General features: G+C 37.5%; 1 pseudogene across 1 annotated transcript; it reads right to left on the bottom strand.

Annotated features, from left to right (window-relative positions):
• Positions 1–355: 355 nt before the first annotated feature.
• LOC145035675 (receptor-like serine/threonine-protein kinase SD1-7) lies at positions 356–3,837 on the bottom strand (annotated as a pseudogene). Its single transcript, XR_013678361.1, has 7 exons — positions 2,323–3,837; positions 2,078–2,226; positions 1,827–1,997; positions 1,513–1,723; positions 1,179–1,416; positions 915–1,062; positions 356–820 (listed from the first exon to the last, which is right to left on the bottom strand). The product of XR_013678361.1 is annotated as a receptor-like serine/threonine-protein kinase SD1-7 (transcript).
• Between the last annotated feature and the right edge of the window lie 4,718 nt (positions 3,838–8,555).

Here is an 8,555-nt window from a genome sequence, read left to right as displayed (position 1 = left end):
ATTATAAAGGGAAATATGTAACTCCTAAAATCAAAACAATTGTTGGATTGTCGACATGAGGGATTACATAAGTGCTTATTTATAATAGGTTCACTTCTCATTTGTTATACTCTACTTTGGTGATAAACTTTACAAACCAGCAGACCCCCTTTGGGCCTTACAAGCCCATTGATAACAAGATCTTAAAATGATGCATCTGCTAAATCCAACAAGTCCATGTGGATTTACATGCCAACAAGCTTTACCATTTTCGCCATGAAAATATAGTACAAACATATTTCCAAAGATTCAAAAAACATACAATTTAAGAACATATTTCTAAAATCAATTTTATCTTCAAGTCTATGTTCACACCGGCTTATCTTCTCTGCTAGTTATATATAGAATAAGTAATTTGTATGAAAATATATTAAAGAATAAAAGGGTGCTTAACTGAAAAGACAAGAGAAGTAGACAGATGTCAGAGTAGAAAACTCAGCCTAGGGTGCAAAATGAAAATTTACATCGTGCTTTTAAAATACCCCCTTTATCGAGGCTCTATATTGGTTACTGTAACTTCGTTGTTGGAGAATCTACTTGACGCATGGGCACTTCTATGTAATATAAAAGCAGGCTTTTTAGGCGAAGGAACAGTTGCGGTTTCATTTATTAACATGACAACCACTTCTGACATTGTTGGTCTGTCACTCATTATTTCTTGAATACATAGAAGTCCAACATTTATGCACTTTACTACCTGTTGATCAGCATTGCAACAGGTGCCCCTGATTAAAGGATCAATCAACTCCAAACCTCTGCCTTACATCCACCTTTTCCATGCCTAAAGATGATCCAGATTAAACCCTCAAACTGAAGTTGTTTGCATGTAGTTATCATGTAATAGTTGAAAAAGAACACATCATATATATACTTACCCATTCCAATATTGTAAGAAAGCCTTCGATGTAATTAGAAGTACTCCTTTTACCAGTCACAATCTCCAGTAGTAAGACCCCGAAACTAAATACATCGGATCTCTCAGAAAACCACCCGTGAAGTGCATATTCAGGTGCCATATATCCACTGCAATTAGCAGAGCAAGGACATTAGTTAACACGTCATCGATAATTAATTTATTATCAGCTATATAATTAATTTAAGATGTAATTATGATGCATTGAAATGACTTGTGGACTTACTAGGTACCAACAACTCTGTTGGTTTTGTCTTGAGTTTGGTTCATTCCAAAAATCCTTGCCAATCCAAAATCTGAAATTTTAGGAGTCATCATTTGATCCAGAAGAACATTGCTTGCTTTTAAATCCCTATGGATAACTCTCAGTCTAGAATACTTGTGCAGATAAAGGAGTCCTTGAGCTATCCCTTCAATTATATTGAATCTATTGCTCCAATCAAGATTCAAACTCTCGGATGGATCTAGGGACGATAGATAAAAAAAATATATCATGCAACATGAAACAAAATTAAATTTGAATGCATCCTCAGAACAGATGGGAAGGCAGAAAAGTGTACCAAATAGGAACTTGTCTAGGCTTCGATTAGGCATATACTCATACAGGAGAATCTTTTCATCTTCTTCCACACAACATCCCAATAGCCTAACAAGATTCTTATGCTGAAGTTTTGCAATAATCCTCAGCTCATTCATAAACTCCTCGCGTCCTTGTGATGATCTTGCTGATAACCTTTTAACTGCCACTTCTATGTTTTCAGGCAAAGAACCCTGCATTATTGTACCTTTTCTCATCTTAATTATAGATTAATTTTAAATTATATGCCATAAAGTAATAAATAGTGATGTTCTAAGGACTAGATAGACATCATACCTTGTAAACAGAACCAAAACCACCCTCTCCAAGCTTCTTTTCCACTGAAAATGAACCTGTTGCTTCGACTACACTCCTTAAGCTAAATGATACAAGCTCTACGCTGTTATGTGCATCTTCAATGGATGTGCTCATAGAATCATATCCAAGTAATTCTCTCCTTATTCTCTCAACATAAAGCCACAACTGTCAACTGGTAATCTTGAAAATGAAATGATTTAAGAAATCATGAGTTTATTAAACATCTAACCTTCCTTCATCAGCCTTCTCCTTCTCCTTGTCAAGAAGTAACCAAAAATGCTGATTAGAAGCAGCCCTAAAGAAACAATGGCAACTGCAACTGCAACTTCATTCCTGATTTTCTTTTTGTGGGTGAAAGTATTTTCATGTATCTTGTCTACTGCATGTTGATCATGGAAGAACACAGAAGTTTTGATCAGGACACTGGAATGCAAATGAAGCACTGCTATTCATAAATAAAAGTAGACATATATACCAAGTTGAGAGCTATGAACGCGGACATAGAGATTTTGACCAAAAGTGTTATTACTTGAGATATCCACAAGCTCTCTGAACCAGTTCAGACAAATTATTGTAATTTCATTGGTGACATTCTCATATGCATAAGCTGTACAGGAGCAGTTGCTGAAGCATCCAGATTCACAGTCGTTAAAACTCATTTTCCCTATGCTGACTGCATGATCTGGTAGCTTAACTCTTTCATATATATACTGAAAACATATCTCCCCTATCGCAGCTCAATGTCTTAATTCTCACACATCCACCTGTCCAGTTCCCTGAACTCCATTCATTGTATGATTTCGGCTGGAAACCAGTCATGCACTTGCACACTGGAATTGATTCATTTGTCTGGCTGCAGATTGTAAATGGACCACAATAGCCATAAAAATCACATGTATCTCGAGGTAACTGCCATACAACTTTCCATGTTGTCTGCATCCATACATGTAGCTCAATTTGCCCCTGAGGAACCAAGGTAAACCGTGTGCTGATTGAGTTTATAGAGATACCATACAAAAGGTAATCTTCATCGTCTTTGACAACATAACTTATATATGCGGGAAATCCTCCATCCATAACTCTACTGCCAAACCTTCCATCTCCTATAAATCCACTACCATACGATAAATTAGTTGCGTAGATATTGCTTCTCCAATACGGTTCATCCCCTTTCCAAATGTATACCTGATGCCGATGTGGATCTATCCCTAGTGAGAATATACCTGGTTGAGGATTCTCATCATCTACCCATGATGTTAGACGCATTTCTTGCCCACTTCTGGTGGAGCTAAGTTTCATGTCAGTCAGAAACGTGTCAGTCAGATGATCAAAACTATGCCACAGTTCATCTTTACCATGTCTAAGTACCAGATTCCCATTATCAAGTAATACTGCATCTGTGAAGTTTATGACTGACAGATTTGATGTCCAGATCTGCTCTTTTCCACTTAAAACCACAAGATTCCCATCTTTAGAAAGCCTGAGAGTTGATGGTGAACCTTTTGGAACTGGAGATGCTCTATTCGCAACCCAGATGACTGTTAGTTTCGGGATTGTGTTGTACCATATCCCCAGGTAGCTACCGGTAGAATTACCAGGACTGAAGAACCCTAATGCAAACGTACCTCCGGCTGAGATTATTGTTTGGTTGCCAGTGATGGAGTTGGTTGCGGTTATGGTGTTTTCACTTTTAGAAAGTGGTAAGACAGAAAACGAGAGAATCAACACAAGACATTGTAGCCATTGCCATTCCATTGATGGTAGCTTTCAATTCATGTGGTTTAAGATTCTATTTCTCGGTCTCTTATAATTCGTTACCAATTCCCAAGTGTGAAGAAGAGAGTGAGAGGTGGTGATGCCATACAGCAACGGTGACTTGTTGACAAATATGTGGAAAAAACAAATTCGAATTCTTGGTTCATCGATTAAGGTTGCATACATACACACGGATGATCGGAGTGTTCACAAATTTTTCAGGGATTAAAAAAATTAATTTATATAAATTAATTTATATATTTCTTTTGCACTAAACTATAAATTCTTTCCGGAATAAATTTATTTTAACTTGGTTTGGATGTAGGTCCACTCACCATCACATGGCTTATATTATATGTAGGTCCATTCATAATTTTTTTGTACTACATTTTATTACATTTTTCGTTTATGAAGTAGGGCCAAATTCACACCTTTAGTCCGAGTATTAAAAAAGTAACACTGGTCGTCCCTGCAATTTACTTTTTGTCCTAGATTTGTCCCACCCTCTAACATACATTTGATCTCCCGTTAGACAACCTCCATGTGCCCCACACGTGAGGATAATTTCGTCATTTCATCTTGGATACTCCTCACATCAGCTTAAACGCTAATCAGATGAATAATTACAAATGTAGCCTCATCATCTCTTTCTTCCTTCTTTCATCTTTGTAAACACGGAACTTTTCCCTCAAAGAACAATGGTGATTTGCGGATGTGATGCTAAAGCAGTGATCGTGACCTCTTGAACGAATATGAACCCAGGTACAAGGTTTTCGTTTTGTTCAAAGGATGGAAAGTCATGTGGCTTTGTGGGATGGTATGACGCTCCAATGTGAATGTGTGCAAGAGTTGTAGATGTAATTCATGGATTGTGTAGCTCCATGAATGAGCTCCTTGAAGTTGTTGCAACAGGTAAAAAACGTAAGTGGCTTTTCTTTGGTAGTTTGGTTCGTGGGTTTGTTTTCCCTCTTTGTGTATTTCATTGTAATCTATAGAGGAAAAATGACTTAAAAGCCCAACGAAGTTTCAAAACCGTTCAAAAAACATCAATCATGTTTTATCTGTTCAAGAAATTCCAACAAATTTAACTTTTTGTCTTAAAAAAGCCCGATGAAGTTTCCAAACCGTTCAAAAAACCTCAATCATGTTTTGTCTGTTCAAAAGATTAAGTTCGTTGGGTTTTTTTGAACAGATAAAACATGATTGAGGTTTTTTGAACGATTTGGAAACTTCGTTCGTCTGATAAGTCATTTTCCTAATATGGTAATAAGCCACATCATCTGTTTCTCTCCTTTAACTTCCATAAAATTGAACAAAATTGTAACTTAGTTAGGCTTTTTTACACAAAAGGTTAACTTCATTGGGTTTTCTTAAATAAACAAAATATGATTGGGGTTTTTTGAACGATTTAGAAACTTCGTTGGGTAAGTCATTGTCCCATCTATAGATGTAATAGAAGTTTGTGGGTAAGGGAGGAGGTGTTGGATTTTGGATAGAGAACAAGGGTTTTGGGATGTTCTTAGTTTGGGAAATAGTTGGTAATATGTTGGGATCTTTTGGAACTTGTTCATGGTATATGGGTTAAGTTGTAAGAGCTACAATGTGGAAGTAATGAAAGAAGTCTATTACCATTTGTTTTAATAGTATTTGTTAGTTCTAATTGTCTTTGATTATTTGTGTGTGCTTTTAATGAAGTTAAGTTCATGGTCATGTTCATCGTATTGACTTCAAGTTCAATTTCGTTATCTTTTACAAATGTTCATGTTCATGTTCATATTTACCCTATTGACAGCATATTTACATCGGTTCATGTTGATGTTCGTGTTAGTTATACATCAAAATTTAGACAAACATTGTCCTCGTCACATTGAACGCATATTTATAATGTTTAGAGAGATTGGTGTAAAAATGTTTATTTGATTAAGTACAATGTGAGACCATTTATAGGCATATTACAACAATGTTATTGAACAATTATAGGAACTATAATAGAAAAATAGATTGACAACTAATATACTTTTATACACTTTCCTTCTATTGGGAATGTGTTGAGGCAGTGTCCCTTATACGCCCCCACAAGATGGAGGATCCATTGGAGACACATATGTTGGACCTATTGTGTAGAAACTTGGTTTTCGATAATGGTTTAGTGAGCATATCAGCAAGTTGATCTTGTGAGTTGATGTGAAAGACACGAAGCAGCCCAACGGATACTTGTTCCCGGACAAAGTGATAGTCAAGGGAAACGTAGTTCATGCGTGAGTGGTATACCGGATTGACACATAGATACGTAGCACCCATGTTGTCACAAAATAAATTCGGTGTTTGATCAATAGTAACACCTAGTTCCTTAAGTGAATTTTTAAGCCATATGAGTTCAGCAGAGGCATTTTCCATGGCCTTATACTCGGCTTTAGTAGAAGAGTGAGATACTGACTCTTTCGTGTAGATTTCCATGAGACTATGTGGGTGCCCAGGTATAGGATGTATGCTATAGTGCACCGACCAACATCATTGATCCTACCCAATCAGAACCGAAGAAATCTGGGAGAGTGAGAGACGAGTTATGCGTGATAAAGAGGCCATGATGGATAGTGCCCTTTAAGTAATGTAGGGCATGCTTCAAGGCTTGACATTGAGTTTTTTTAGGATTATGCATGAATTGGGAGAGTTTATTGATGGCAAAGGATATATCTGGAGGAGTGAAGGCGAGGTATTAACCGACACGCTTACGGTAGGGAGTGATGTCGGTCGAGGGAGAGGGGCCATTAGGAGACAAGGGTCCAGTGGCACTAAGAGGGGTTGGGACATCTTTAGCACCATCCATGGTAAATTGATGAAGAATGTTTGCAATGTGACGGTATTGAGATAGGAAGAGGCATGTGGGAGTAGAGATTACTTCAAAACCTAGAAAGTGGTGGAGCATGCCTAAATCCTTGATGGAAAACTTGTATCTTAAGGCATTGATAAAGTGATCAAGGAACCTGGGATCATTTTGTGTGAGGACAATATCATCAACATAAACCATAAAATAGCAAATTGTAGTTTGATGTTGATCTATGAAAAGAGATGCATCGGCTAGAGATTTACGAAATCCAAATTGAAGGAGGAAGGTGGTAACCTCAATGTACCAAGCTCAAGGAGCTTGTTTTAGCCCATATAGATATTTTTTGAGTTTGCAAATGTGGTGTGGAAATTGAGGATTAACATAACCTAGTTGTTAAGTCATGTATACATCCTCATGAAGTGTTCCATGGAGAAAAGCATTATTAACATCGAGTTGGCGTAATGGCCAGTTTTTGGAGAGAGCAATGGAGAGTATGGTGTGAACGGTAACGGGTTTTATGACCGGACTAAATGTGTCAAAGTAATATTTTCCGTATTGTTGGAGGAATCCTTTGGCTACAAGACGAGCTTTGTATTTTTCAATGGAACCATTAGGAGTTCGTTTGATGTGAAACACCCATTTACATCCAATTGGTGTGTGAGCGTTGGGAGGTACAAGATCCTATGTTTGATTTTGGATAAGAGCGTTGAATTCAGAGTCCATAGTATGTTGCCATTTAGGGTCTTTGAAGGGTGGCGGTATTAATAAAGGTTGGATTAAAGTATTTTGTTTTTTGTTTTCTTGTTCTTTGTGGTCGTAGATGGGATTGAGGAGGTGGTGTGGTAGAGGTGGAGATGGATTCGGTTGGGGACAAAGGAATTGGGAGGATGGGGTAGATGGAAGAGTAGGTGAGGAGGGAGTTGTGAGTGGGGAAATGAGGGTTGGAGACGGCTCTGTTGAGGGTTCTGATATTGGAGTAGATGGAGTAGGAGGGAGATTTTGAGGCGTATGTATGGTGGATGTATTGCTTGGAGAGTCATGAGTGGTGGTAGTTAAGCGTGTAGTTTGAACGGTAGATAGAAATGAGTCAGTTGTTGGTAATGTAGAGGAGGAGGTGTCTAGTTTTTTTGTGAATGGAAATTCATGTTCAATGAACTTAACATGCCGAGGATGATAGAGACGATTAGTGATGGGATCATAGCATTTATATGTAGATTTGGATGAGGAGTATCCAAGAAAGATACACTTGGTTGATCGAGGGTGTAGTTTGGATGTGGCATATGGATGCAACCATGGAAAAGACAAACAACCAAATGGTTTTAATTTTTTGTAGGTGGGTGAATTATGATATAACTGTTGATATGTTGATTTAAAGGAAAGGAATTTTGTGGGGAAATGATTAATTAAGTGAACCGCGATTTCAAATGCATGGGACTAAAAGGATAGTGGTATGTTGGCATGGTGTAAAAGGGCTAAACCAGTTTCAACAATATGATGATGGCATCTTTCAGTGACACCATATTGTTTTGGGGTATGTGGAGGATTACTAAGTGTGAGATTCCATTTTGTTTAAGATATGGAATAAGTCTAGTATATTCACTACCATTGTCTGAGAAGAGTGAAACCAGGGGAGTGTTAAAGAATTTTTCTACTAATGTTTTAGGAGACTTCGGATTTGCATTTCATAGGATAAAACCAAGTATATTTGGAATAAAAATCAACAAAGATCACATAATAGGAAAATCGGCGTTTGATTGTTGGACCAGGCCCCAAACATCAGAGTATACAAGTTCCAAATTAGAGTTGACAAAATTGACAAAACAAATAGTTACGGTTGCCACGTGAATTAAAATTAGAGTTGAAATTGGGCCCATTGTTTTGAGTTTGAGCTTGGGGTCTATTATTTCTTTGCCCAGAGTTATTGGGCCATTGATTATTTCGTGGCTCATAAGTGGAGCACCCTCTTGTGGATCAACGAGATGTATTCTATGTGTAATTGACAGTAGCCATCATGGGTGTTGGCGATATGTCTTGTAGAGATCGTTCATAATCAACGACTTTGGCGAAAAGATCTGATAAGGTGAAAGATGTTTCTCTAACTTTTAGGATAACAATTATGTGCCTGT

The sequence above is a fragment of the Lactuca saligna genome, chromosome 3, assembly GCF_052625555.1.
Source record: "Lactuca saligna cultivar CGN05327 chromosome 3, ASM5262555v1, whole genome shotgun sequence".
Taxonomy (NCBI): Eukaryota; Viridiplantae; Streptophyta; class Magnoliopsida; order Asterales; family Asteraceae; genus Lactuca; species Lactuca saligna.
This window is presented reverse-complemented; position numbering and strand designations above follow the sequence as displayed.